The 25,522-nt window shown below is 48.9% G+C and overlaps 1 protein-coding gene and 1 long non-coding RNA gene across 2 annotated transcripts in view; one reads left to right on the forward strand and one right to left on the reverse strand.

Annotated features, from left to right (window-relative positions):
* The window catches only part of LOC139052469 (U-scoloptoxin(01)-Cw1a-like), a 328,466-nt gene that overhangs the window by 130,000 nt on the left and 172,944 nt on the right, over window positions 1-25,522 (forward strand). The window lies entirely within an intron of this gene.
* LOC139052478 (uncharacterized) overlaps window positions 8,693-25,522 on the reverse strand; it is a 58,630-nt gene continuing 41,800 nt past the window's right edge. The window contains exons 2-3 of the long non-coding RNA XR_011509922.1: window positions 9,127-9,303; window positions 8,693-8,922 (exon numbers count right to left, since the gene is read on the reverse strand). This is a non-coding gene — a long non-coding RNA (uncharacterized lncRNA). The remainder of the gene's footprint in view (window positions 8,923-9,126; window positions 9,304-25,522) is intronic.

The raw sequence follows: 25,522 nt of genomic DNA on the forward strand, positions 1-25,522 counted from the left end.
CCAGCAACCTTCGCTAACAATATGTCCGTCATGGCTATTATTTGGCATTTGCTCTTGCGAACCGTTCCAGCGTGTGTGCTTTTTGTGAATACAGACCGCTTTGCCTCTTTTCCCCGCTTTGCGGGTGCTGGCTGCTGCGGCCGATTCTATAGCAACTGGGTCCACTTGTAGGCGCCCGAATGGATAAGCAGAACAGAAGGAAAGAATCCGGCAACGGAAAATTTAAGCAGTTGGCAACAAATGCAGCCGAGTGTGAAGAAGCGAAATGAGCAGAAATAGACTGAGAGCGTGCATTGAGCGAGGAACGTTGAGGTACATTTAAAAGGGAACAAGTGATGCCTCAACATCAACATTATCAACATTTCACGAACCACCAAAGAAAGCTTTGCCTGTCACCTATTCCCCGGTATCCGCGCGATCCGCCACTTTTACAGCGAAGCTGTTACGCTCTCGTTGGTCGGCATTCTAGAGCGCAGCTCTAGGCGCCCGTTCCTGCGGCGAGCCTCGGTGTCGGCGTAACCGAGTGAACGAGAGCAGCAAAGGATGAAAGACGCGAGGAGGAAAGCGAAGGAGGAGGGTTCAGCGGAACCATGAGGCGGAAAGCGGAGGGGGAGGGTATGCTGAAAGCGTGAGAAAAGAAGCCTAGTGCGGCGACGGTATCTACGATATGTCGCCAGAGTAGCATGCTTCGTCTGGGAGGTCTGTCTGCGTCGGCTGCTGTGAATCGCGCTAACGCGTCGCCCATGCTCTGCCTCTAGCGATCTCCATATTATTGAAGCAGTCGCGCTACGCTTCTCTCCGTTTGCAACGTGCCGCACGACATAGCTTCTCGGTGCCAGCCAAGATATCGTGAAATGAATGTACGCATAGAGCTGCGCTGAAATATCGCATTAGGGAGTATCGTAATCATCGGTGAATATTTTCGTGTCCGCGTCCATGGGAAAACGTGTGGGCCGATCCCGTGCATTACAGGGCCGACCCGCGGCGGAGGTGAACCAGACTTCAAGCACTCAGCAAAGTGAAGTGAAAAGTGCATACATTCTTTGGAATCATGCATACAGCATACAGAACACCATTCATTTAAGTAAAGAACGAGCACACAACCAGCATCCGAACCACATAATTGATAAGGCGCTCCTGACAGCAATGCGATGCACGTAACGCTTCCGGCATATGTTTCCCGGTAAAGGTTACTGTCGCGCAAGCTGCCGCGGCGACGCAAGCTTGCAACGTTGGGAGTGACGTCACTAGCATTTCGCATACAGAAGAGCCCGCCTAGCAACTGATTTCATTTTTGTTGCAGCACCGCTGTGGGTAGGCAACGCATAGTTAGGACTCCCGTGGAGCAGCCTGAATACGAGGAGTGGCAAAGGGAAAAAGAAATGGCAATACGACCAGCGGTGGCGAGCTGTCAAAATTACCATTACTCCCATAATAACCATTACTCTGAATTACCATTACTATCATCACTCAAAAGCAATAAAGCATTGCACATACCCCTCGACAGTTGTTGTGGTGGTTTTCAACAGCTTCGCTTGGCATCCACTTTCGCAGGGCCTGGATGACGAGTGAAACTTTTTTTTGTGTGTTTTAGGGATTTGGAGATAAATGGGGAATGCACGTTTCTTATGATCTTTCGGAACCGTAACTGAAGCAGCACCTGCAGAACTACCAGCAGTGGGTATAAATAACGCCGCACTTTATTCCATGAGAGAAAATTGACGGTAAATCAGCCGTTCATGGCGGAATATTATCCATCCGATGTGCGGTGCAGACGCTCGATATGATATAGCGCTCTCTGGTCTTACTTGCAGAGAGAGAGAGAAAATAATGTAGAGAAAGGCAGGGAGGTTAACCAGATGTAGTTCCGGTTGGCTACCCTGCGCAGGGGGAAGGGTTAAGAGGGATAAAAAGAGAAACAGAGTAGAAGGGGGAGATAGAAAGAAAGGGAGACAAGCACGAACAAAGCGCGTACACTACAGAGCGGTAGGGGGCGGCATTCTTAGAGTCTGTCGTGAAGCCCCGTGGACCGCAAGAACCTTACTAGCGCGAGTAAGGCCTTCAACGCGGAAGTTCTTTCGGAGCATTGGCCTAAAGCTTTTAGTTCTGAAAGTGGACGATTGTCCAACTGGTCCAGCACTCTGCACATCACTTGTCTCTCAGCACTGTATCGCGGGCAGACACAGATAATGTGTGCGAGCGTCTCGTCGATGTTACATGTGTCGCACGTGGGGCTGTTGGCCATTCCTATGAGGAAAGCATAGGCGTTTGTAAAGGCAACGCCTAGCCACAGACGGTAGAGCATAGTCTGGTCACGTCGGGGTAATCCAGGCGGAAGGTGCATCCGTATGTCCGGAGACAACGAACGCAACCGACACATTGTGAAAACATTCGAGTCCCACAGGGGCAAAGTACACTCACGGGTCATCAATCGCAGCTGAGCCGCAGCGTCTGTTCGCGAAAGCGGAATGAAGACTCGTTGACCACTTTCATGTGCAGAACGGGCGGCTTCGTCGGCGTGGTCATTCCCGCTGATGTTACAATGTCCTGGAAGCCACTGAAAGATTATTACTTGCAGCCGCAGGGGCAACTTATGTGCTTCAATACATAACTATAAACAGACGCACCAGCGAATTTCCGGCGTTGCATGCTGATGACGCTAACGGAGACTTTGAACCCTATTCCAAAAGGTGGTCGGGCCGGCGCGCCTGCCGGGGGGACACCATGCAGAAGCTATGCGTTGAGGGTACCTGAAGTGCCCCCGTTCTGTAACTTCCTTATAATTCTGATTCGCAGTGTTTATGACAAACGACGTACAGAAGGAGCAGGTGGGAACGCTTATCGTACCACTTGCGCAATCGAGTGCTTCAGTGAACGAACAAGGCATCCACGGGACGTTATTTGCAGCCGAGAGCGCGGTGTGACCTCGGCGTTTACCGGAAAGTGGGAAACTTGGGTGCATGACGACGAACTGCACGAATCATGCCAGCGGGGTTTGCCGGCGTCTAAAGCATTGCAGGCCGCTTGAATTCTCGTTATATTTCGACCGTGACGCGCTCAACGGGTCGCTCGTATACGAAGATATGCGCCGCAGTTTTCGCTCACGCTCGTTGTGTATTACTTTCCTCCGGGTCGTGAGTGGCATGAAACGCGCGCGGGGTAATCTGTGTGGTTGTGCGCGTTCTCACGCCTGGTTCACGCGCTTCCGACCGATGAAAGTTGCCGTGCACTCGCTCGGGCAGGGGCATTTTCGTGGCGCCCAGTGCGGATCTCGTGCTCGAACCCGGCGTAGACCGGTTTCGCGCTTCGGGGTGCACGCGCGTTGGTGCTGCGACTCTCACCTGTTAGGCGGAGTAATTGATAACAGCTGCTTAAGACTATATAATGGGGACCGAAACCTGTAACTGTTGGATTAACTCGTTTCCCATGAGGGCGAATGGAAATCAGTGGGAAAGAAGAACCGCACAACGCGTACCCGTTTGGAGTGCGTGTTTGGTTCTCAAATTTGAGCACGACCGAGGTCTCGAGTCAGCTGCGTGTTGACCAATGTACCTTATACTGTTATACCTTGTTCCTTGTAGTACCATGTACACTTGCCGTCTACAACGAAAATTTGAATGTGCGTGAGTTACCTAGCGTGGCTAATGGCCTCTGCCGACGCTATCTGCAACCGTTCTAAAGGAAACGAAACCTGTACCAAAAGACAAGTTCCAGCAGTTACCAGGCTGTTCAGGTGTACGCTGTTACTTTGCTGCCTTATGGAAATTGATGACAAGAAGATAGCGAACTCAGATTGTGAAGATTTGTGGTGGATGATGGCCCGTACACTATCGTCTACTATCGCACGCTATGGTCAAGGTAATAATCGCTCGAACACACACTCGAATTCGCATCACGGTGTCAGAAAGAATTTTTGCCGCCAGTGCAGGCCTATTGCATTCCTGTGAAAGCAATTTCCGGTGCCTCGATTGCTCTTGATGCAGTGTGAAGTAATGACTCGCAGGGAGAAGACGCGCCGTGGACATTTGGTGAACGCGCTTGGGCCGGTGCTGAGGGCGTACAAGCAGAGCGTGATTCCCACCTCGATGTTGCTGGCAGACTTTATAGTCAGAGGGCGAAGCGAATCTTGTGACAGATGGAAAGGGTTTTCCCTGCGAATCTGTAAGGAGAAGTCCGGTCAGCTAGCAGCAGATTCTCACCTGAATGATCCGGAGGCCGCTTGGGCGTCAATGCGGCGCGCAGTAGGGGAGTACTCACTCGTAGAGCCCGCAGGTGCGCCGCGCACTGTGGTTAAGCCTCAGAGCAATCGGGACACGCCCGCCTCAAGCAAATTTCGTGCACTTACCTTGCGTCCGTCGTTGAGTTCTCGTTTGAACCTCTGCATTTTCCGTAGCGAGCATTCGATGACGCTTATCGCGCCATCAATGAGGGCGATATGATGTGATGGCGCCAGCGAAACGAAACCTCAGTAAGTGCCGAAGAACTTCGAAGGCTCCATTAGCATGTTTTAGTTGCTCTATGCGAAAATGAAATTAACGGTGACAGGGCGTTGGCTAGCAATGTTTAAATCTTCAGAACCCTTGCCTTAACGTTGTCTACTACAAGTCATGCGTGCGTGAGAATTATCCCCAACGCAAGTTTTCAAATTGCCGTGCTGGCTAGCATAGAATGTGATATGATTGAATTCACTTTCAAGGTGAAGTCTGCCTGTAATGGACACCAAGGGCAGTATAGTTACATGTGCGCGACAACGAAAGCGGAGCGTCAGATTCGGCCCATATATTTTATTAGCGATGCAAAGGCAGAAATGTTGAACGTGTACAGTCAGGATTTCTAGCGGTCGCCAACTAGAAACGTTTGCTCAATTGCTGTATTTTGCGAATATCTACTCATGAAGAACATGAAATGAAATTGAAGAATGGAATGTTCTATGCCCCGAGCCACACGCCGCGCTGTTTTTTGCGTCCGATTTTTTAAAGAAAACGGAGTAAGAAGTTCGAATAGTGCCGGTCATTGAAATCGACACATTTCGCCCGACAAAATATTATTTTTTGAAGAAATTACACCGCGGAATGTAACTGCCACGTATTCTTAACTAGCTCATGGCCGCTGCAGTCATTTCTTACAAACAGGGCTTTTTTAAAATGCGTAATCGATCTTTGTAAATCCAGTATTTCAAGCACAGGTAGAACAGCTAACGTTACTGTAAATGTAGAACAGGGGCCGTTTAACTTGATCGATTTCGGTGATATTTTGACGGCCTGACATGGCATTTGGCGATATGCCTCACTGCAGAAACAGCCACTCAATGTCTAATATAACTAGTATATCCATAAGCGATCAATAAAAAAAAAAAAAAACACCCCTGTTCACATCAGGAATCACTGGCTCGATTTGCGGCTGCATTTACGGCTGATCTTTGGATGAGCGTCCGAATTCACAAAATTTTACGTTCATAAGCGCGGTCCGGCCGCTTTTGCAAAATAATATGTCTAATATTACAATTGGCTGATATGTGCTGCTACGAACAGTTCTAGCGCAAGTACCTTTTATTTTTACGAGTATACGGGTCCTGATTTTTCGAATAAGACGAAGGCAAGTTTTCTGGTTCGACTCAGTTCCGGCATCATTCTGTTTGCGTGTATTGCTTGTCGCGTGGTGGCGTCGTTGGCAAACTATACAAAATGCCCAGAATTATCGGGTATTATTTCGCTCGCAGCAACCTGCAAAGCTGCTTCGGCACGGGAACCCGGTTGTCGTAGAGCGTGACATGCTTATCGTGAAGTCTTCATGTATATTCTTATGCGAAGCCTTCCGAAGTTGAAGTAACTACTGAATATTGTTTCACCTTGGCAAGGGAACGCAAAACATTCGAGCTATTAGAACCTAACGTATTCTGTACATTTCATGCCACGCTTTTATATCGACTTTGGTTGGGCGTTGCCTTTACTAAAGCCTATGCCTTCCGCATAGGGATGACCGACACGCCAACCTGTGACCACTGCGGTCATGAAGAATCAATTGGCCATATTTTGTGCATCTGCCCGCAGTACAGTCCACAGAAGGCATGCCTTAGCCACGAACTTGACCAACTGGATGACCAACCGCTGTCCGAAAAAAGAATTCTGCAACATCGAAAGGACCTACCGTCACAGAAGAAGGCCGTGCAAGCGCTTTCGCGCTTCTTGCGATCTACCGGCCTGTGTGAACGACTTTAACTGGAACGCCTTTTGTGTGTGTGTCTCCATGTGTGCGCGTTCGTTTTTTTTTTGCGTTTTCCTCTCTGTCATCTTTCTAACCCATATCCCCCATCCCCAGTGTAGGGTAGCAAACCGGAGACTCATATCTGGTTAACCTCCCTGCCTTTCCTCTTCATTCTCTCTCTCTATATGGGACCTTAAACTGGCACATATATAAGCAAGATTTCGGTTGGTTATATGCTTCATATCAAGCCATGAGTATTGAAGCGGGGATGACTCCGAAGATTATGAGTTTGTGCGTGTGTGTGTGTGAGCGCGCGAGTCGATCGCAGTACTTGGTATCGTAATAAATAAAGCATATTTCTTGTTACGTGATTTCACTGCGAATCTTGGTAGCAGCTGGAGGTCTCTTCGAGAGAGCGCTGCCGTATATAAAAACATTCCCTTCCTTGTTTTAAGCTTTGTCTCTTTTACGTGCGGCGGCATTTACACCGAATGCCAATGTTGGCTCTGTGAGGCTTTTGTTTGCAACCACATAATATTGCGCCCGCTGAGTGTTGCAGAAAAGGGTGATGTCCAAACGCTTTCAAGCGACCACCCAGCGTGATTTACACAGCATGCAGCACAGCTGCTAATATGCGCTTGACACAATCTCGCGTCACAATCATTGCACGGGACACCATTTCTGGGCTAGCTGCAGAGGAAATGGTGAGATGGAGGAAAGTATGCTCACGAAATATGACCGATTAGCATCCTCTGGATTTAACCACGACCCCACGCTGTAAACTCGCGGTGCCTTGTGTATGCGCCGTTTCTGGGATGCGATTACACCACGAAGGGGCTTCACCAGGAAACAGCCTCGATAAATGCGTTCTCGTGTGATTAGTCCGCGCTGCCGCTCATTGGGACAAGCCTAGGGATGCCCATTTAAGAGTGATGGCGGCGCTGAAAAGAGCATAACTCGTGCCATGCGCGACTGCACGTTCGAAGAAGGCGCGTCAGGCGGCGAGGATAACGGGCCAAGCGGGCCACCGAGCCTGTTCGAACGTGCCAAACGATCGGCTCAGCGGAGTACATACGAACACGGACGTGATCCACTCCTCTCGCCTGGTGGAAGACAACGAGGGAGTCCACAGCTATTGCAAAGTGGCCCCGCGCCAACGTGACCGAGCACTCGCGTCCTCCGACACGGTGCGCAAGACGCTTCCGGAGCCGCCGATCACGGCGCGCTTGCTTGACCCGCGGCGGCGGTTTCATGCGTGTGCAGAACGGCTCGAAGGTCGTCGTACTCTTTCTCTTTGGTTCGTTTGCTCCCTTCCTCCATCTGGTTATGCTGCGCTTACGTGACCAGTTTGTTCAATGCGGGCTGCCCCGTGCGGATTAAGCGTTCAGAACGGGTGATGACTTCTTTCGCGACTCCGTCGCCGTAGTGGTCGCAAACAATTCTGGCGCTTTGGATGCCTCGGGCAACGACACCCTCAAGACGCGGAACCCGGCCAGTATCGCGTGTTCTCGCATAGAACTTTTTCGAATGAGCAGGGATGACCTTGATACCTTGGCTTGGATGTGGAGATCCCCATAGCTATATGCCTACCGCTGCTGGCGTTTGGCGCTGAAAACAAACAAACAAAGCATTTCGCGAAGCAATAACACCAAACAAGAACTCCATAACTACGCTTCAGAGATAACGGGATATTTTCCTCATTAGTCCGTCCGTCCTTCCTGTTTCTCGCTCAGATGTCCACGTGTCAAAAGAAACTACTAGAACGTTAAGTCCAGGGAAAATAGGGGGACGGCGCGAGATGGAAATTCAAGACGATGAGCAAAACGAGAACAAGGTGAAAGCGGGAGCTAACGTTCGGACAAGTCCACTTGTCCAAACGTTGGCTCCCGCTTTCACCTTGTTCTCGTTTTGCTCATCGTCTAGGACGTTAAGTGGAAGATATAGTAATTAATTGGTATGTAAAAACGCTATGAACTATAAGCATATGTTCAGAGCCGAAATTAAAAAAACAACAACCTGAGAGCATCATGACAAATCGTAGCGCACAAACACACAGACGAACAGAAAAAGAGAGTTGTCTCTTTCTGCGCTACGATTTGTTATGTTGTCGAACGAACAAGCCAAAACAGAGACATTTCTTAGAGCATCACCCGTGATAACTAAGTGTCTTACATGCTCTACCGACTACCACGTTAATATGGTTGTTACAACCTTTGCTAAAATGCTCTAAATATTTGCTCGAGAAATCAGCGGTTATGAAAGGCATTTGTTTTTCTGTCTTTTTTTTCACAGCCTCTACACGTACGAATTATGCATCACTGGCACGCATGAGCACTGTCTTGTCATCGTTGTTGTACACATTCCACATGGCGGATCATTGATTCTTTCCATCGTTTTTGTTTTATGAATGAAAGTTCCCTACAGCAGGAAGAAATTCACAGAAACGTCCTAATTAAAAGAGAGAGTGAGAGAGAGAAAGATAGAAAGAAACGTTTATTATACGAAACAGTGTCCCGAGCGAGGACGGGTATCACCCTAAGGTGGGAAGGCTCCTTAGTCCAGGAACCCTCTGGCTTCGACTGCCCTCTTGGCCCTGGCGACGAGTTGTCGTTGGTCTTCCAGGTCTCCGAGGGTTAGCTTGGCCTCCAACGTTTCGAATAGGTCGTTTGCTTCTATTGCTCGTTTTGCGTGCGTCTCTGGTTGCATTTCGCTGCCTTCCTGCCACGGGCATTCCAGGAGCAAGTGTGTCAGAGTGTCGGAGGGCGAGAGAGATAAATGAAATGTGAAAGGCAAGGAGGTTAACCGGAAGATAGATATCAAGTTTTCTACCCTGCACTGGGGAAGAGGTCAGGGGAGGCAGAAATGAGAATAACGAAAACACACACAGAGAAAGAGAGGGATATAAAAAACACGAATACTCACAAATGAACGTAGCAGTGTCATAGTCGTTTAACTAGATCGCTTGACCGGAGGAACTTCATTGGCGCATTTGTCACCTTATGGTGGGAAGACTGTATCAGCCGGCACTCGAAGGGCGTCCACTAAGAAAACGGCCAGTCGTTGAGACGTCGCCATCATGAGCGACTGTCTCTGGGAACTCTAGTGAGAACAATAAAACAGGATATGTTCATTGGTTTCCTTGTTACCGCAATGGTCACAGGCAGCACTGCCAGCCTTTCCGATGCGGCAAGATTCTAAGTATATATAGAACTCAAACCTACTTGCGACAGTAGACATATTGGTTTAGCCTTACAGTGGAAACCCACTGTAAACTGTATGTCAAGCTCGTAATTGCAATAAAATTCAATAAATACTTAGCCAACTAATCATTGTAACTTGTCTGTCGAGCAATGGCTACCTATAGCATAAACTTAGCTTGAGAACTCGGGATTCAACCTTATGCAGTAGGCTAGTATGATTAAAAAAGGCGTTAGAAGATCCACAGTCACTTAAGTATACTTACATGACTTGAATGCGAAATCATAATGACTTCTCTAATTGGTTGCGTCCATGATACGTGACGCCATACATTGTCACGTGTCCTTCACGACTCTACCTTAATACATCTTGCTCTAATATGCACCAACCTTAATCCACCTTCATCCCCTTTAATCCCCATTCATCCACTTTAATTCCCCTCCATTCACTTCACGTCACATTAATTCACTTTACTCCGCCGTAAGCCACCTCACTCTAATTGTTCCAACTTTGGGCGCTATAACGTAAAACTATTCCAAACTTTTCTATTCCAATTCTGCAATCAGCCCTCCGCGATTGGTCAAAAAACTTTTTTGGACCACCCCAACTTCACCTGTCTTTCACGCGACGTCACGAAAACAGCGATAGCTCCCCATATGATATGACATGTAAACACTGATTATGTATGATTGGATTGAGCAAAAGAAAAATAGTTATTTCTTATTCGTCGCCTTTTCGCCATTAGCCTTCGGCTATTGGTCAAAAGTTTTCGGGCAACACGCACTTCACCTGCCTATTATGCGACGTCACCAAACCGCAAAAACTCACCGCGTCAAAGTGACGTGTACGGGTTAAAGATGCATTAATATGCCGAACAAAACTGGATTTTTTTCTGAATGGCCGTAGGCTGCCCCGTTCCGAAAGGAATAAAAGATGGCTGCCGCCGATCGCTCAGGCACTGGCTACTCGCACCTGCGAGGGAGCATGGGTTTATTTTGATATAATAAAACTTTTTGCTTGGCTGTGTAACGTTTTCGAGCACTTTCGGCACGTTTACGACCAAGCTCTGCCAACTCTTCTTTGCCGAGGATCCGTTTTAGCGTCATTCTTAAGCTTCCGGTGCATATCGCCGCGATTTTCGACCAGCCGCCACACGCTAAGTAAGGAAAAGCGAGCCAATCGCAGACGCCGGCACCACGCTCTTCATCCGGTTTTCGATTTTCAGTCAGTGCAGTGGCTCGGCCCCATCGAATCCCCGTCGACCTGAACGTGCTCCTCGCCTCTTGTCAACCAATTAGATAAGACAAGACGCTCAGTGTAGGCAATGTTATTCGTTTTTCAAGCAAACAAACGTGGCTTCCTATGAACGAGGAGAGCATTTGTTTGGTCTGTTCAAACAACCCTGCGGGTGACCGCCCGATGCTTGCGTCGGCGGTTACGCAAATTTGACGTCGGGAGAATGGAATAAAAACATATTGGAATAGTTTTACGTTATAGGGCCCTTTAACTCTGTATTACTACTGACGTGATACCGGACGCTGATGACGTCACTGATATTGACGATCGTTGTTACCACTCGTTGCGGACAACGCGGGCGTTTCTGCCTCATGGGACATATAATACTTTCGTATTAATGATGTAAACAACACTACCGCTCCAAGCAAAAGAAAATGTTCAATATCTATTTTCCTTATATCTCTGAATGCAGCCCGGGTGCATTCACATGCTTGCAGCATGACATTTCAAGCATGAAATAGGATGGGAGTCTGCAAGTTCGCAAAGCACAACTTGGTCACGTTGTAGGCTGAAGCTTATTTTGTCGTCTTCATGAATATTTCAGTGCACTGGAATGACGCGTGCCTGAACGTTCGTCGTTTGCGAGCTTCCCGGCTTCTTCTATAGCCTTCTCGAGGGGAGACGCGCTGGGATGCGTCTGTGTGCCAAGTTATTTAAATCGACGCCAACGTATTCGGTTACGTATCGTTTCAGTTTTCAGTGTCAGTTTTCAACATTGCGGTAATGAACAAGGCAGTATATATCTTCTAATCGCTGTTGGCTGTTGTCATACTCACAAGCGCTAATATCAAGCCAATATTCTCGTCTATCTTCACTTATACGTAAGTGCCTGTTTACGTTATACGTGTTTAGTTTCACGCTGCTGAGACCCCCCCCCCCCCCCCCCCCCATCTGATGATAACTATTCTCGAGGGCACATATTTCGTCTCCAATTGCAAAAAGTGATGAATTTTCACAGAATACTATGGTCGGAACATTCAATAGGTCACTGCAATGTAGATTGAAAATTCCTGTTTCAAAGGGGAGAAAAGAAATGAAGGAATGAAGGGTTGATCAGGAAGGACGTACTGCCGGCTTTCTTGATGTCGATTGCGTTGCAAGGCTGGTGGTGACTGGACGAGTCGGAACACGTTTGTGGGGCAGCATTTTCCATCTCCATTGAAATGTGGCCCGAAAGAAACGTTGTATCGAGTGGCCTGTCGTGGTGAACGGAGGCACTCGGCAGACAGAGGCTAGACGTCTCGGCTACGAGGTCAGAAATGATTTCATTTTTTTTTGCTCCAACTGCCTTATCCCATTATCGCGATGGCGCAAGCTTCCAGTGGGCAAAATAAACAAATAAGAAAAAGTCACACAGACGTCAGTATTCGCCGGTCTTTGACAGGTACATATATAATTAATTTAAAGTTGTATCGGCTCTCTGGCGTGGCTAGGCAGGAAGAATATGCTCCATTGACTGGGCTGGTGTATTGTGGCATCGACAGCGCCGTCACTGCGATAAAGCCGTGCCGAGAGCGAATGCGTTCGCATTTCGGCGTGTTCCTTTCCATCCCATACATTTACGGCGACGATCGCCGGACGTTGTTTGTGTCGGGATCGTCTTCCTTGTCCGCGAGCGCTCCATTTCCAGCAGTACTGTATTTACCTGAGGTGGTGCCGGTGTACGTATACGTAGCCGCCACTTTCTCGCTTGCTTCGCGCGTCGCCAGTGGCGTCTTTTCGGATCGACCTTTGCAGCCGATACCACCGCATGTACACGCTCCGGGAGCAGCGTTGCTTATCCGCGAATAACTGGATGCCATCATTTCGCCTGCAAGTCGACAGCTACTCGCTGTCGACCACGCAGTCGTCAGGATTAGACCGCAGCTGGAGGGCGGCGTGACAGCTCGCGCAGTCGAGCTGCCGGCTTCTCCTGCTCCGGGCTACGCGGCCCATTTTCCGAGAACGGCGCAGCCGCCACCATGGGTTCTATCGCCTTTGCCATCGCTAACGAGCGTCGGCGAGTGGAGGTATAATTACTACAAGTGCTCTCGCTTCCTCACACCGTGGCTCCGCACGGGATGCAAATGTATTACTGTAATACAGTTGGGAATCGCTTGGCAGTCGTTCTTTTATTTGCATTTTAGCGAATGACGCGCTCGAACAATTTGATCTGCAGGAAGCGGACGTAGCAATGTCGACAGAAAAAGAAAACAGGCAGAGGAGTACGCGGTGTCTTTGCGAACGTTGCATTTTGCAACACTGTCACCGCTGTCAGTGTGGGCTAGTTTCAATGGGAACAAACACTGTGCCAGCTTAGAGCTTTAGAGATAAGCACTGTGGTGCATATGGAAGCAGATCCCTGGGAAAGGGCTGCTAATTGGTACCAACCGTATTGCACTGCGCGACATCTTCAGGTTTCTCTGGTTGCATTTCATGCCATTGATACGGGCAACGTAATATTAAGAACCACGCTCTGGTGTTCCTAATAAGTGCATTTTGTTGAGGCTGAAGGAAAGGGAAACAGAGCGATGTCATTTGAAAGCAAGTGCTGGGTACCTTGCTTGGTGAGCAAGGCTACTCATGCGCACCTTTTTTAGAGCGTTCGGAGCCTGCGAGAATGGTATGTAGTCTCCATCCTTCGCATCTTCGTATGCAGAGAACAGAAAGTGTTGCGCACAATCCTCCGACAATTCTTTTCTAGAGCGCTACTACATAGATAAGACAAAATACCGGTCAGAATAATCATTTAACTAACGAAAGAGGGCGGAAGAGTAAATTGCAGGCCTGCCAGCCTCCTTGGTTGGGCCACGAGGGACGAGCAGCGTGAGGTCAGCAAGGAACTACGCCGTGCTTGCAGGGCACGCACCCATGGGAAACAAGGTGATATCCGGAGCAGCCAGCGCGCTCTTCAAACTGCTCAGCTTCGCCGACAGCACCGATATAAGACGCCCCTAACAGAATAGACACTGGGCCAACGTGTTCCGTTTCTTGTACTTTTCTTCTGTCTACGGAGCTTCGGTAATAATCGCACAGTCACATGAGACGTTGACTTCCGAGGCGAACTATGGCTGTAGCGTAGCCTGGCATACGAGAAATGGGGACAGGGCGCGAACGGTCATGAATGTCGACGCGCGAGGCTATCACGACGTTGGGGTGCCGACGGCACGTCGCGTAACGTCGACAAAAAGGAAACAAATCAGGAAACGTAGGAGGAAACCTGAAATAGATGTGCGACAAGTTCCAAGAAAGGGACTGCGTGACAGCGTGTAACTTGTCAGCGATCGCGTCTTCGCAGAATTCCGGTCGCCCATCGCAAGCGTACAACCCGATCAGGACGCTTACTCAGACGCAAACAATATCGTAGATGACTACCCGTGCTTATTTTTGCTCATTTTCAATATCCTGTTCTTCTTCTGCTCTTCCTGATTGGAGCGAACACTTCTGAGCATTCACTCGGCGTGTGGAAGTTGCTTCAGAACGTGTATAAATCTTGAACAATAAAAAAGTGGAGTAACTTCGCTAAGACTGGCTTTGTCTAGCCTTCTTGAAACAGCCCGAGCAATTTAAAGTGAGGTCATAAAAAAAGTATTTAACAACTGTGGAGAATTGAGGTATACGAACAGTACTGCGTGCTCTTATAGCGGAACCGCAACAAGAACTCCTTCCCCTATGTGGTGCTTGAAGAAGCCTCCTGTGTACCTTGCTGTACCAGGAATAGTGAAGAAAGCTAGCCTGACCACCGCGGCTCTCAAGCAGATCACATTGGAACTTCTGCATTGTTCATACGCTAACCGAATTCATGTTTACACGTATGGTTCCGTCTCGGAAAATTCTACGGGCGCCATTGTTCTACCATCTCAATTGGTCGTCATCAACTTTAAGACTTCACACGTAACTACATCTACAGGTTCTGAACTGGCCGCTCTTCGCGCTGCTGTCGAATACATTGAAAAAGAACCGCCCAACAAATGGGCAATATTTTGTGACTCGAAAGCAGCCCTCCAGAGCTTGCGAAGTTTACGACGTGGCAATTATGAACAGCTGGTGTCACAAATCAACGAAACCTGCCATTGCGCTTCTGAAAGAGGACATGATATCATATTTCAGTGGCTGCCGGCACATTGTGGCATCGTTGGTAATCACCTCACCGATGACGCTGCCCGACGTGGCCAGGCTGGCTCACCGGCACTCCTTATACCTTTATCCAGAGTCGACGCTGCAAGAGAGCTTCGCAGTCTCGCTCGTACAAGCACGTTAGGTTGCTGGCATACACCACAGAACTCTAAGTGTCGTTTACACAGCCTCGACCCATCACTGAAACTTGCATTACCAGCGAACCTTCCACGACGTGACACAACACTGCTGTGTCGGCTGTGGGTAGGAGTAGCATTCACCAACTCCTACAGCTATCGTATTGGAATGGCGGATTCACCAATGTGCGCTAAGTGCAAGTGTGAAGAGACCATCAGTCACCTTCTGTGCCACTGTTCTCGCTTCGATAATCAACGTGAGACTCTCCAGTGTGCCTTAAATAGACTGGATGACAGGCCATTTACGGAAGCGAAGATCTTGGGAGCCTGGCCTCACAGCTCATTGGCCCAGAAAGCAGTTCGAGCGCTTTTTCGCTACCTGAGGGCAACAGACTTGAGTGCCCGACTATAGACATCCTACACCTAAGTTCTCTCTCTCCCTCTTTCACTCCACTTTTCCCTCCCCACGTGTAGGGTAGCAAACTGGACTCAGTCTGGTTAACCTCCCTGCCTTTCCGTCCTCCCTTCTCTCTCTCTCTTATAGCGGAAGTTCTGACGGGATGAAATGAGATGAGAAATTAACTAAAATATTTAGCGCTCGCTTCCTCGCGAGGATCTAACACATAGAAAAACATTTTACTGCCACAGAGTGCCTTGGAGAGACAAGATAAATTTTTGCATAGGTGAGCGCCAGCAGAGCTATAGACAAGCCTGGAAATTTCTAAATTGCTAGCTGCTTTCCCTGTAGCATCGTATGATGTAAGCATTTGACATAAACGAAAAGCAACCAGTGCATGACAATATCGTAGTAATGCGAACGAGTTGAATGTTATGAATCTTCAGCCCTTGCACGTATTTATTTCGGCTTTGCGTGGTTGTAGCCAATATTTTATTGTTTGCAGTTTACCTTGCGCCAAGCGGCAACGTTTTGAACATTAAAAAAAAACCGATGTTTTTTTCATTTTGTTTCTTCTGAAAGCTATCGACTTATCTGTATAGTGGTGATTTGAATATTGATTTTACTGGGTTCTCTCTCTCCCCCATCCCTCACTCCCCCCCCCCTCTCTCTCTCTCATACTTCTGAATATGACAAATCAGTTCTGCGGAAGCCCACAAGGTGGATGAAAGTACATGAAAGGGAAAAATTGGTATCCACCCGAATTGTAGCACGAAGCTACAGAGGAAACCGATACGGGTTTCTTTTCCGTGACTACTTCCTCCACATTGTGGGCTTCCGCAGAACTGGTTTGCCACATCCAGTGTCGCAGTGCCTCGAGTTGTCAATTAATTCGCCTTCGCTCGGCCGTCGGCTAGCCTCCTGGTTAGCTTTGATGGTAGAGCGACCGCCACAGAAAGGCGTTGGTCCCGGGTTTGAGTCCTGGACCAGGACAATTTTTTCTTCATCTGCGAGGCTTTCTTTTTGAGAAACTTGTATGAGTTTCCTTTGTAGCTTCGTGCTACAGTTCGTGTGGATGCCAATTTTTTCCCTTTCATGGGCGTACTTCTGTAGCTCAAGATGTTTATCCTATGCTTTCTTGCAATGGGCCTTGCAAACGTCATAACTTCCTCAACACACCACCACAGAACCTTCGTCATCTGCCTTGGATCTTGTAATTGAAAACAGACACAACAATTTCTTCTGATGATTCAATCACACCAGGCTTAAGTGACCATTGCGTAGTATTTACTCCAAATGTAGCAAAACTAGCGATAAAGCAATCCACAGACGATTACGATACTCCATAATGCGAAATTTGAGCGCGGCTCTACACGTGTTTTCATTTCGCGATATACTGAGGCAAAGAATTTGAGGGACGTGTAGTACAGTCGGCAATAGTAAAAAAAAATTTGATCTGCGGGTCAAGCGCGTCGGCTTTTCTTTTATGCATGACTTAGCGAAGGTTCCAGTGTAATCACTGGTGTCGCGTGGCTTCCGGAAAAGTACAATACAATTCATGTCGCGCATACAATCAGATTACAAAACAATCGCAAACCATGACATTAGAAACAAGCGCGAACGAGACTAAACCAAGCAAACCAAACAAGCGTGAGCGCGAGCTGACGCGAGCAGAGCATGAGACCGGATACGAGTACGCATCGAGCGGTCGGGCGGGTCCGCATGACACCAGTCTCCCGCGCGCACGTCACTGAAGGGGGCCCCTCTCCGTGGTCTCCGCCGTTCGCGGCTCGCGACTTTCATCCCCCGCTCCGCGCGCACACAAGCACACACACACACACACACACACACACACACACACACACACACACACACACACACACACACACACACACACACACACACACACGCACACGCACGCACTGCCACACACGCGCGCACACGCACACACACACACACGCGCGCACACGCACACGCACACACACACGCACACACACACACACGCACACGCACACGCACACACACGCGCACACACACACACACACACACACACACACACACACACACACACACACACACACACACACAAACGCGCGCGCGCGCGCACGCACACGCACGCGCACGCGCACGCACACGCACGCACTGCCACACACGCGCGCACACGCACACACACACGCGCACACGCACACGCACACACACACGCACACACACACACACGCACACGCACACGCACACACACGCGCGCACACACACGCGCACACACGCACACACACACGCGCGCACACACGCACACACACGCGCGCGCACACACGCACACACACACGCGCGCGCACACACGCGCACACACGCACACACACACGCGCGCACACACGCACACACACGCGCGCGCACACACGCACACACACACGCGCGCGCACACAGGCACACACACACACACAAACGCGCGCACGCGAAAAGAACGCACTGATACAACACGTAAGAAAATGGCAGACACGGTGACAGCGTGTCTGTGTGTGTGTGTTTGTTACATCATCATGTCACATATATTACTACATATGTTACTACATCATGTCACATATGCACCAACTAGGCCCTCTGTAAGTCATTTTAACTCAGTATGAACGTGTGTGTAGTCGCTGTATTTCTCATGCACCTTAAAGAGGGAACAGAGTTGCCTGAGTGCGGATGACGGTTAGTCGAACTATGTCTTAAGGATTGGGATTGTGAGCTTTACTTGAAGACGGCTAACACGCCATAGATAGATAGATAGAAACTTTATTGAAATGGAAAAGATTTGAAGGAGGGGTGGTCGGAGCCTCTCAGTCCAGGGCCCCACTGGCCTCTGCCGCCTGCCTGACCTGACTATAATTAAGGACTTTTGTCCTGCCAGGCTGGAGCGGGCCAGCTGTGCCTCCCACTGCTCCATTGTGTTATTGGTATTTGGCCTATGAGTGTGCTTAGTGCACTCTCAGGTTATATGTATTAGGGTAGGTATGCCACCGCACCAAGGACAGTTGGTCCTATAACGAGTGGGATACATGGCCTTTAGCAATTTTAAATGGGAAAATACCCCGGTCTGTATTTTACTCCAATAGGCGGCCGCTTCCCCGCTAAGTTGTGGGTGAGGCGGTGGGTATTTTCTGCGGACTCCGCGTTGATGAGCAAGGATGTCTTTGGCATTTAAATTGGTGGAATTTTGTGAGGGATAGTGCAGGTGGTTGGGGTTAGAAGAGGACGCCGTCGCTCGTTTAGTGAACCCTCGAGCTAACGCGTTAGCCTTTTCGTTCCCCTGTACCCCCGCGTGGCCCGGGCACCAGAGTAGGCGATGATGGTGGTTGAAGGATTTGGGTATTATCGCGAGGCTAGCTGCAGTCACGTGGCCCTTGAGAAACATGCGACATGTCTCCTGGGAGTCCGTGACCGCGACCGAGTCCCTTTGCGAACGCTCCGCGTGAGCGAGTGCGATCGCCACTGCTAATATTTCAGCCGAGGTGGGGGATCCCGCTGTGGCCGACGCAGTAATTTGCTGTTGGCTGATCGCGTTCACGACTGCCAGGGCATACCTCCTTTAGTAGCGCTGCCCGGTCGCCTCTGCATACACAGCTGCGTCCGTGTAGTACGTGTTGTACCTATGATTATTAGAGTACGCTGATTGAATGCATTGTGCGCGCGCTTAGCGCCTTTCTTTGTTGTACTCGGGATGCATATTCTTTGGAATTGGGGCTACTCACTTGCATTAAGGTATGCACCAGTGGCCAGGTGCATGATTCCTCTATGGTATGTTTAGCATGACGTTGATTAAACACACTATAGAGGAATCATGCACCTGGTCACTGGTGCATACCTTAATGCAAGTGAGGCACGATGGGCGAACACAGTTGCACTGAATATCGTACGGGGCTTTTCTGCATTATGATGCACTGTATGAATTCCGGGGAAGGTGATCAACAGAAACTGCTTTGCTTATAATAAAGGAAACTATACTTCAGACACTGACAAGGAACTTAAACACTTTCGGTCTATACATCCACTTTAGTAAGGCGCTTGACTACCTAAATTATAACACAGAAACTATCAAAATGAGGAATTAGGGGTACGCTCGCTCTTGGATGTTTTACAGTCGTTCACCCAGGATCCCTATCAGAAATGCATCTTTTTATTCCTGAAAAAAAAATTAAGTGATTGATTTGCTTCTTCCCCCTCGTGCCTATCTTTTCTGTCTTGTTCACTTGAACCTTACGTTCTGTACTGCATAAATTTTCGTTACTCCATGTCTTTACAATTGCATTCTTTCTTCTATATGACGAATGAATGAATTTGAATTTTCCAATGAATTCTGCATTTTTGAGTGTCAGAAAAGTGCCTCAAAAGACCGTTTGCCTTTTCTTTGTTTTTATGTATTGCTTGGGCTGTAGGAGGAGTCGGCCGCTGTAGATCGCGTCAGGTGCTCCCCTTCCTGGACCTGGTGACACGATGCGCAAGATCGATGCAAATGCTACAAGAAATGAATAAATAAAAAAAATATAAATAAACAAATAAATGTAACGCGCGATCACTTCCAATTTCACAAACACACGAATGCCGCTTGGCAAGCCCTTATGAGGACTGCATCAGAAGTACAACACTTGTGACCACAAAACAAATATATCCCACTTTCGAGCGTATCAAACATGCCTCGCTCGGGCGGTCGAAAACGAGTCACGCATGAAACAAACTTGAACTCTACTGATTGCGAACATAGCTGTGCAAACACAGGATGCGCGCGATTTCGGACGAGAAATTATCAAATTTCCTATATGCCCACAAACACGACATTTTAACGAGATTAAACGTGCAGTACAGTTGTGCATTCTTATTATGACTCTCATTATCATGAAATATTTGAATTAAGGACAATTTTTTGAAGGCACGAAATTTTTTCCGATGCTATTGCGCCTCGTTAATATCGGAACTCGCCGACTGGACAATGCAGTGGGCAGAAGCGCGCAAAACTCGTAGATGTAATTTGGTCTCACTAAGATGGACAGTGCCGGTAGACGGACGGGACGTCCACTCCCCTGAATGAAAGGAGGCACCGGAAGCGAAACGTGTGCGGACAGCGTCGCCGGAGACCATGTACGCACCGCTGTCAGCACGACCGCACAGGCCACCGTCTCTCGAGGCAGCCTCGGTATACTCACGTGTTTTCTGAAGTGCCCGAGCTTCCTCTGACGAAAATTGGGTCTTTCAGCTCAAGGACAAGAATGGTGTTGTCTGTAACAACCGATTTTTCAACATTCCGTAAAACTTAAAAATGATCACCCTGCGTAGTAGTATAAACATACATAATTTCACACATATAATGATACGTATGTAAGTTGTGCTAAACAGTATAGCGGCGCAGCGATGATTTTCGGCGCGTGTCAGAGCACCCTAACCCCTTCCCCTTGGTTTCGGCCCTGCGTGTCGCTGCGTCTGCCTGTCCCTCCATCGTTTTAGAAAAGAAGCTTAGGACAACGATGTGATCTGCGCGCTCTTATCGCGGTGCAATGCTTGTATCATGGCTTATATACCTGCCAGCGGACGTATTTAGGGTGGCTGCCATAAGAGAAGGTAAAAATACTAAAAATGATAAAAGCTAGCATGAGTAAACATACGTACGAAAGCCGACAGACGCGTGAGCAACGTCGCAGCTACTGCGCGGATCATTGCGCGAGGCGTCTTCCGACAGATGCCTGCCTTTGGCTTCCACGCGTAGACCGTCGAGTTTTTTTATGCCTTTTCGAGTCTACCCTCAAGGTTGGACGTTACCAGTTCTCACTTATTCTTTATGGGTCGCCTCCCGAGCTACTCAAGGTGTCCTGGAAATTTCTAGCTTTCTGAACACTTACAGACAAGGAGTGAATAAAACCGGAGAGCGCGTGCGTGTCTTCGCAGTGTTGCTGTACCCGAATGCTGTGCTGAGTTCCGATAGCCAATTCGTTGGTTCGTGTGCCATAGAAAACTGGCGGTTCCGGCCTTGCAAGCGTGTTGCCTCGCCTGCAGTAGCTCCGGTAAGAGACAGAGAGAGAAACGGGTAAAAGAAAGGCAGGGATGGCTCACAAGGACAACGCCCGCTTGGTTACCCTGCGTCATAATAAGGTGTTGGGGAAGCAAGACTAGGGGAAGATAAGAAAGTCAAAAGTTGATGTGCACTGAAGTCTCCGACGCGATGAAAATCCTCAGCGCTGTGTCACAGGTGGTCGCTCAGGCCGGTTGCCTTGATGAATCGCAGGAGCACTTTTGTGGCCTTCTGCAGCTTTAATGTAAGTCGTGGTCCCAAAATCTTGTCCAGGGAGAAATGTTTTTCGTCTAGGTGGTTTAGGGCGTTGTGCAAGACTGAACTCCGTATTATAGTCCTGTGGTTCCTAGTGGTGGTCGCAAAGGCTGGCGTCATTTAAAGAAACTGTAAGTGTAACCACACGCCTCTCACTTATTGAATAATGACGGAAAACTCCACTGCCTCAAATTGGACGCCAAAATTTGGAACTCCTCCTAGAGGGATGGACACAGAAGTAGAAACTGTGCCACGTCTCCCTCGGCGTTTAAACTGGAAGCTATAGTGGCGATAGCGCGTATTAAATAGCTGTTATAGGGTGGCATCTAAAAGCCAGTCTGCGCGAAAGCGTGCAGCATAATGGCTTCTCCTTCCGTGAAAGGCCTCTCGTAACAGGGGGGATGTGAAGGGGGATAGAAGCGAAGACCTACAGACTTTTTTTTGTGAAAACTTTACCGTTCGGGACGGGCACTGCACAGGCGGCGTACCAGGGTCTCCTGGGCTCTGTTCCATTGTTCTTCTGCTTGTCTTAAGAAGTGATGCGTCCACATGCGCATTCTTGGGAGATATTTTCTCTCATATTTACGTATTCTTTTTCTACGCTTTTTGTTGACTATTAACGGACCGGCGCTGGAAAACTAGGTGGTGTGTGTAGAAGAGGCAATATAGACAAACGTATCAATCAATCAATCAATCAATCAATCAATCAATCAATCAATCAATCAATCAATCAATCAATCAATCAATCAATCAATCAATCAATCAATCAATCAATCAATCAATCAATCAATCAATCAATAACGTTGTTGGTGCCCCCATTTTTGCGGCGTTTGCCTTCGTTTATGGTCTTTTGTCTTGCGTTAGGCAAAAAACAAAGGCACCGTGCGAGCATCTCGGGCTGCTACATCAGCCCGCTCCGAAAGAGCATGCCGGCTCGCAATGCGCGCACTCGTCAGAGCGCTTAATGGCCGTACCATGCAACAAGGCGGTGAGATTACCTTTCCATATTTCCCAATGAAGTGTATTGTAAATGACGCGTTGCTAGGCCGCGCTGGGTGTTGTTTATAGCGCACGTGGGAGTAGGCGCACGAGGCGTCCGGCTAGCTCGAAGAATGTGAAACGCGGCGGCGGGCGCCAGCGGCAGATGCGCGCCGCCAAGGCCGACCAGGGCTCCGTGGCCAGTGGGGCAAGGACGTTTCGTCCGCACCTCCCCCCCCCCCCGGGGGGGGGGGGTCAAGTGACCGTGTCCAGGCAAACAGCCAGCCATTACGACGAGTGCCGATGCGCTTTTCGCGCGTGTCTTGTTTGCGCCGCCGGCTATACGGTCAAGTTTGGAAAGCAGTTAAACGCCTCGGGCACCGGAGGCGCCGCAGTGATGCGTATTCTCTGAGGAAAAGTTTCCTGAGCACAGGAATCGGCTGCTATCTGCAATAAACATCCATCATTTAATTCTCGCGGTATGCCTCTATGTCTCAACGCATACGCTTAAGAAATAAAGGTCGGAACGGGTTACACCGAGCGTTCGCCCGGAGCAATCCATCAGCTTTTGCTTGCCCAAGCTTGGGCTGTATACCTGTGACTGCTGCTACCCCCCAGTGTCGAGAGTGCTGAGGAATCGTTTTGCACGAGATTAAGTGCATGGCCACGTAGGGGTGAAGCTGTGGGCAATGCTTGCAGCGTTCTGTCGTTTACGGTGGCAGGCATCGCGGGCGACCTAGGCAATCGTGGCATACTGGAATGTGCCGGTAAATTTTAGTTTCATCGGTGATGTTTGGTGTAGGAGTAGAGCTAATGAATACTGGAGTGACCGGCTCGTACGGAAGCCACACCAGAAGTCGGCCAAGGTGCTATTGAAGTTGCCGTACACACTCGAGGGACCTATTGGTGAGGTTCGGATACTCCCGTGTTCCCCGCCTCCTTCCACCTATTTCTTGCACGTCCATTCTTTTGCCGCTATTCTTCCCATTTTTCTTTACAACCTTGCCGTTCGGTCAGTGTACACTGCAAAAGTGTTTACACCCTTAAGGTTGTTTTCTTGTCGCACGGATAACAACCCTACTGTTCCTTACAAAAATTTATAGACGACGACAATGGAGCTCCAACTAGACATGCGATGACAAAAAAACGTAGTTGAAAACTACATTTTTGTCCGATAGGAGAATTCCCACATGAGACTTTCATATGGATAGATATGAAACTTTCCTATCGGATATTTCTGGGCGCATAAGGCTGTCAGTATGATGACATAGTTTTCAACTACGTCATTTGTCATCGCACGTCTAGTTAGATCTCCGTTGTCGTCCTCTATAAACTTTTGTAAGGCCTTAGCGGGAGGGGGGGGGGGTTACCCGTGCAACAAGAAAACACCCTTAAGAGCGTAAACATTTTCACAGCGCAGGGTAGCAATCCAGAAGCCTTTCTTCTGGTTGCACTCTCGTACTTTCCCATCTCATTTCGCTCTTCATCTTGCTCTAGAAGGATGTTTCACAGGAAACGACACGAAGGTAGAACACTGAGAAACGAACTATTATGGATCGCAAACAAGTACTAAACGCGATAATATCACACAGCTTGCGCAGCTTGAAGGTATAGGACTTATTACGTTCAGAATGGAGAGACAAACAAACAACGGTGTTACGACGCTGGTGGTGAAATAATGGCAGACTAGCCCCTCAAAACCTGAGTGTGGAGCAGCTTGTGTGGTAGTGTGCTCCCAGAGCCAAGAACTTAAATTCTAGCCTCACCCGGCGGCTGAAATAGTGAGACTATCATCCATTAAGCCAGGGACCAAGATTTTAGAAGAAGCGGTTATCCAACCCAGACGTGAACCGGCGACCAAAGTTAGCGTGACCCGGGAAACCAGAACTAGCATCATGGTTTACCCCGTCCCGCAAAACATCCACCCACTGCATAACAGTGGCAGAAGATTCACGATAGCCAAGTCCATCCTTAAAAAGATCAATCAGCAGAAACTAGATGCCCTTTTTGTCGATGCTGCCAGATATGACAGTGGGGACAAGTTCGCTGTTTCGGTTGTAGACGCGGGAGGCAACCTGGTAATGCAACCTCTGTCTTTACTAAGTTTGTCCATGTGGCGATGGAAGCGGCGATCGCTCTAGCTTTTTACAGCTCAAAGGTTCCCCCTATCCTCATCTCGGACTCGCGCACGGCAGTTAGATCTTTCTCGTGCGCCCTCGTGTCTGAACAGGCGAACAGTATTGTGAACACAGAACTTCAAAGAACGCGGGAGAGCAGCGAAGGAGGATACCACATCTCATGGTTCCCAGCCCATCTAGATGGCTGTTAACCCGCTCGGATGTAATCCTAACGGCAGGCCTCCCGGAGAGCACGCGATTCCACGTACCGCGCTGTCGCGAGTAGCCAGGCTTGGAACGAGGTCAACATCCATAAAGATCCATTATGTACTGTCCACGAAATTGTTCCCCATTATCGTCTGGACAGGAGGACATTTTCACTCCCTCCGCACCAAATTGAACAAACCTCAGGCTAGCACACTAATACTTCTACAAACCCGTTCGTATCCCACTCCTCGGTCCCTTAACAGGATAGACCCTGACCACTGACAGTGGTGCCCCAAATGTGGTCATGACTCATGCTCTTTTGATCACATGCTATGGCTGTGCCCAGCCCTTAACGCCTCTCCACCCATCACGAAATAGCAATGGGAGGAATTCTTCAAGAGCAGCAATCTTCTCATTCAACTCTAGATTGTCCAGAGGGCCCACGACGTTGCAGCGGGACTTCGTCTCCCGGTCCCATCGTGAGCGGAGCCACCAACTTGATCTGGCGGAGCCTTCGGCTCCGCTAGATCTGAGTTCTTCAGGACTCAAAGAGAGAGAGAGAGTGAGAGAGAGAGAAAAAGGCAGGCAAAGGAAAGAC

Source organism: Dermacentor albipictus, chromosome 1 (assembly GCF_038994185.2).
Source record: "Dermacentor albipictus isolate Rhodes 1998 colony chromosome 1, USDA_Dalb.pri_finalv2, whole genome shotgun sequence".
Classification (NCBI taxonomy): Eukaryota; Metazoa; Arthropoda; class Arachnida; order Ixodida; family Ixodidae; genus Dermacentor; species Dermacentor albipictus.